Genomic DNA, 6,395 nt, shown 5'->3' on the forward strand with positions numbered 1-6,395 from the left:
CATCCATTCATATGCACCCTGCAGCTGTAGGGTGCATATGAATATAAATGAGCCCAGGGGGTGTAACGAGTTGATTTTCCTTGGTAATAAACTTTTCTGTCGACACACAATGACCAGGATACGTTCATCCGTTCAATGTGGATTAATTTAAAAAGAAAAAAGGGAGGAGGCAAACTGCACAGCAAGAATGGGTGTTAAAATGCATTGAAATGCAACATAAGAGAGGAATATACGTCGACGGACGTCATCGAGATTCTGATCTGAGTCACGTATGAATTGTGCATGCGGGATTTGCAAAGCCTAATATATCATGTATCTTGACTCGATAATGCAATCCGACTTCGAAACCCGTAACGTTCTGGAATGCATAATTCCAAGACATGCCTCCCTTTGAAGTATTTGTTTCAATTCCGTTCGCTGAGACGCATTCACAGTCTGGGGGATTTTATTAACGTTGTCTTGTCAAACTTTCTTAGGATGAAAAAACGATAACTTATGAATAATTTATGCGTATTAGTCTGGGGTATTTTATTAACGTTGTCTTGTCAAATTTTCGTAGGAAGAAAAAACGGTAACTTATTAGTCATTTATGCGTATTAGTCTGGGGTATTTTATTAACGTTGTCTTGTCAAACTTTCTTAGGATGAAAAAACGATAACTTATGAATAATTTATGCGTATTAGTCTGGGGTATTTTATTAACGTTGTCTTGTCAAATTTTCGTAGGAAGAAAAAACGGTAACTTATTAGTCATTTATGCGTATTAGTCTGGGGTATTTTATTAACGTTGTCTTGTCAAACTTTCTTAGGATGAAAAAACGATAACTTATTAATAATTTATGCGTATTAGTCTGGGGTATTTTATTAACGTTGTCTTGTCAAATTTTCTTAGGATGAAAAAACGATAACTTATTAGTAATTTATGCGTATTAGTCTGGGGTATTTTATTAACGTTGTCTTGTAAAATTTTCGTAGGATAAAAAAACGGTAACTTATTAGTCATTTATGCGTGAGGTGTGATATATAGTTTTGAAACTTATCTTTCTTTATAATGTGATTCTGATTACGGTTGTACAATGACGATTAAATGATATTTAATTACAATATTATGAGGTATGTAAACATTGAACCGGACAAAATACTCACCTGTGTTTTCATTTCCTATTGTTAACTTGGTATACTCAGGGTGCTTTGTTTAAAGCAATTTATTGATTAACTTAAGAATAAAGGAAATGTTCAAGCGATTTTGCAAATGAAAAAGAACGTTAAGGGGAACGCAACATGAAATCAACGTTTCTCCAAATTACTTTTCGGTACAGTAATCAGTTTATTTTTCCGATGTATCAGCATATCCATTGTCACAACACAATAAATAACGATGCAACGATAGTGCTGTCTTTCCATAAGCTTAACGCAAGTAAGCTTAATGTACAACGATTGACAATCCCGTCGACTCGTGATTTTCTTTTCTCATCCAACTCTAAAGAATACGTATGAACATGTAATCGCTTAAAATGAACATCTCACCTGGCATAGATGAGTAATATTTATCTTTTCGATAACCTAGACGAGTCAAAATTCGACGACCGATTAGTTCACGTTATACCTCCACCGTGAAGTTTTTAATTTTTTTTTTTAATTTAACTTTTATATTTGCGTACGCTTAATGAAACGGATCAAGAAGAGAAAATAATTCAAGTCAATTTCTTGAGGTACGGCAGCAACTTATTTGGATGGAAATTTTGTGGGGTAAATGCAGGTGCGTCGACATTTCTTGAATAAATTAAGTTAAATCAATTGATTTAATCAATTTGACTTACTACATTATCAGTTTGCGTAGTTAAATACTGACAAAAGTGAGGAAAACGTTGTTAGAACGGAAACGTAAAGTGATTATTTGCACGGGCGCTTACAAGTAGTAATTGTACTTCAAGGTGCTCTTAAGGGGAGAAGTCCTCGTGAATGGGAAAGAAAATACTAAGATAATAAATATTAATTGTTCTTCCGCGAAAGACGCGTTCCAATTACGAGGAAAGCTTCTTTTCCCAATTTTTGCGCGGCTTCGAGCTTTGTGTATGTAATGTAATGTAAAAAATGTAAACGAAAAATCGCGGATATTTTGGGAAAAAGTTATTAGAAAAAGAATGTCCGGGGAAGTGCTTTTATAAATATATCTCTTATATTAGGGACGGGATAATTTTAATTTAACGGGTTTAACTTACAGGTAAATTATTGATAATTGTGTCAGTAATTATATAGTAAAATTAACGTATGTGCGATCGTTTTGTCTGTAAAAAGAACCGGAGCACAGAATTTAATAAAAGTTCATTCAATCAGCTACAATGTTTTCGAGTTGTTATATCTACTAAACTTGAAAAGTTCAATTAAGATTGTGCGAATCGGGAGAACTTAAGTTGATTAAAATAAAGTTCGATCAATGAATGTAAATGAAATCGTATAATTGACAACCCATGGTAGTATCGCTTGATTTATTTAAATGTAATTTGAATGCACAAATAAAATTGAATCATATTTAATAAAAATATGAAATCGTTCATTTATCCGCAAATGACCATGACGGCGTCATTGCACGTTATTTCTTATCATTTAAGTACTTTATTCCGTGCGATGATAACTTGAAAAAATATCATGAAATTCAAAACTGTCTCCAATTCTGACTCGTGTTTAAGAAAAACTTTTTAAAATAGATATCTACCTATTTTACTGGGAAACTTTATCCAGCGTGAAAATTTGATAAGAGAATCGAATGTCACGAGAGGACGAGATCAATTGAAAAGAGTCGTTTAAGAACCCGTTCTACTCTCTTCGTAATAAGGGTCACAATCCTGTAGCTTATTATCAGGAAAATGAACCTTATCGTAAGCCTTATCGCAGACGAGGTATGGTATCCTTTGCGAATCGAGGTAGCGTTTTACCCCAAGTACTAGAAAACTGAGATTCCCTGCCTGCACTTCAAGAAATCAACTTCGAGTTCATTTCCGAATCCTCGTTTTTGGCTAGTTCCCTATTTGGCTCTGCACAGCTTTGGCCACTTCCGATTTTGGAAGATTTGTAAGAATAACCGACTGTCGCGCGATTCGCATATCCTAAATCGCGTGTCCTAAATCGGCACACTTCTCCATCTTCGCCTCGAGGTTAATTGAATCGAGCGATTTTACGAAAATAATTTAAAGTAACTAATCAGACAGAATTTGAAGAGCGAACGCGCTCTTCAAATTTCGGTTACTCGAATTCGAGGCAATTTTGGGAGAATTAACATTTAGACATCAAAGAGGGGCAGACAAGATATTTTCTTCGCTTCTTTCGCTACTTGCCGAATTTTTCTCCCAATCGAGCCAAACCAATTTTTCTCATAATCAAGCGGAACCAATTTTTCTCACAATCGAGCCGAACCAATTTTTCTCCCAATCGATCCGAACTAATTTTTCTCCCAACCGAGCCAAACCAATTTTTCTCCCAATCGGGCCGAAGAAATTTTTCTTACAATAAAAAATAATTAAAATGAACTAATCAGGCCGAAAGAGCGAACTTCTTCAAATTTCGAGGAAATTTTCGGAGAACTAACATTTGGACATCAAAGAGGGGCAGTCGAGATATTTTCTTCGCTTCTTTCGCTACTGGTCTAATTTTTCTCCCAATCGATCCGAACAAATTTTTCTCACAATCGAAAATAATTAAAATTAATCAATCAGGCCAAAAGAGCGAACGCGTTCTTGAAATTTCGGTGACTCGAATTCGAGGCAATTTCGGGAGAACTAACAATTGGACACCGAAGAGGGTCAGTCGAGACATTTTCTTTGCTTCTTTCGCTCCCAGCCTAATTTTTCTCACAATCGAACCCACCGTGTTTATCGACAATTCGCTATCTACGTCACATTGAAACACTTATACGGTAATAGTTACAGCGATTAACATTGAATAGCTTTATTCTCGTTCTTTCTCTCTGACGCACACATTTCGCACTGTTTCTCTCTATCGCTTTTCCTTTCTCTTTCTCTCAGTTGCTTCTTGCGATACTTATCCAGGCTTTTGCATGTTAAATATATGTTTATATATATATAATATGTATATTAGTATGTATATATGGTACAATATAGATTTCTTTACGAGATATACAATTCGCCTCTTAATGTTTCATTCGTGAGACTGTAAGATCGGAGCATGATTACAGGTGATTTAATTAACAGGATGGCTAAAATATCTCTTACCTCGTTACAAAAAGATTTTAGAAAAAAATCTCGATTTCCAGAGGAAAATATGATATAAACAAATTGTTAGCTGCATTATGTCTCTTCGTCGAAAAGATGCTTTATTACTATCCTGTGAGCAGATAAGAGATACTTTACCGATTCCTATTTAATCGAATCACCGATAACGTGTGTATTTAAAAGAGTCATTACAGTGTCCACCTATCTCCGAATGTTTCTTACCAGGATTAATACAGTCGATACTACAGACGTCTACAAAGCTTCCGAAAAGCTCATTCATCGTATCACAAAACCTAAGAATTTTGCGAGAACGAAAAAAGAACTGATATAGACGTCCGTAGAGGAAGAACGCATATCGAGTGTAGGTACGCTGGGAGACATCAATGCCCTCCGATCCTGCACAGGCGATGCCGCATCTGCAGGGGAGGCATTCATGTCCGCAATAGTTCATACATACATGCCATTGGCAAGTACGTAAAAATATTTGTAGAGCTTACAGGAGGGTGAGACAAAAAAGTGGAGGAGGACCTTTGGTCCGGTCGCTGTAAAAAACCGACCCCATTTTATACCGAAGCCCCTACGTCCCGCGTAAGAAATCGACCCAAATAAAAACTCGTCCCGATCCAATTTTTTGACACACCCTACACACGTGGAGATCGCACGGCTTCAGAGAAAATCGTCCCGTTTCCTCTCGCAACATCAATAATTGCCGTATTTTGGAAAAATCCACCGGAGAAAGTAAGACGCCACCCACTAGACTCGGTTAACATTTTAAAAATCTTTAAGGTGATATGAAAGTGTCATATATGCATACCAGAAAGTCCAAATATTATTATTATATATAAAACTTTTCTCCAAATCGGGTACATCGAATCATTAGAAACTTCATCAGGAGATTATGGAGGCCCTGAGGAACGCGATGCTCGTGAAATATCATTTTTAGAACAAAATTCAATCAACAAGTACTAATACGCGTATTAATACACGAACGGCAAGAATTCTCCCACGACACTCAAGAAATAGGAAAAATTAAGATTATCTTGTTATATTTCCCGTCCTAAAGTAGATTGAAATTTAATTAAACACGTCCATTACAAGTTCTGAACCTGATTTTTTTCTAGCCACGATTATTTCATGAAGATGTACAATTTTACATCTATTGAATTGTATGCCATATCATAGGCCGTAATGGTACTTCACTTTCTACTTTCACCAGATAAATAGAAAGAAGATACATGAAAAATGTATTAGTGCAATATTCAATTTTGAATAAACTCGACCTCCGAAATTAGTAAATGATCCTCATAGTTCATGTCACTTTCGGACGGTTAATTATAATTATATATTACTGGATTTACCCGATTCTGTATTTATAGCTGTTACAGCTGTAACCGAGTCTAGGAGTATTTACAGCATTTCGATGGATGAATAAATATTTTCGCAAGCGAATTATTAACTCTTCCTTAAAGATTCTTATCCCTGCAAGTATATAAAATAAAGCTAAGCCTCTCCGCATTATTAATAATAAAATAGTAGCTTTAATAATAAGACGTTAAACAATACTGCGAGGTGCCTTCGTCGGAAGGATGGGAACGCGCGGGAATCAAATAATATTACGATATTACATTATCGAAAGTAATTGGTACTAGTACCTCAAACGCAATCACAAAATATAAGTGCATTGTACTGAACGAAGTAACCAAGTAATATATTGCATTAAGCAAACATTATCGATCTTGTTGTACTGAAATGGCGTATAAACTATAGTTAAGTAACATACTGCTTGTCCGTGATGTACATATACTGGGTGCCCTGTAAGTACGACGGATTTGAACTTTGTATGGCAAAAATCTTCACCTTAAGGTGATATGAAAGAATCATTATATATATATATATATATATAAAGCGTCAAAATATTTATGAAACTTTTCTCCTCCCTGGGTGCACCGAATCGTTAAAGACTTTAACACGTGATTACGGAGGCCATAAGGAAGAACGCGATGCTCATGAAATTTCATTTTTCACAAAAAAAAATATATAGGTGCCCTTGGTTCTTGTATGGGATCCATAGAGAATTTTTGGTTGAAAAATGAGATTTCATGAGCGTCGCGTTCTTCCTTAGGGTGTCTAGTCTTATGTACACTTTGACGTTTTGGTATATATATAC

The sequence above is a fragment of the Orussus abietinus genome, unplaced genomic scaffold, assembly GCF_000612105.2.
Source record: "Orussus abietinus isolate OABI.00-Male unplaced genomic scaffold, Oabi_2.0 scaffold36, whole genome shotgun sequence".
Classification (NCBI taxonomy): Eukaryota; Metazoa; Arthropoda; class Insecta; order Hymenoptera; family Orussidae; genus Orussus; species Orussus abietinus.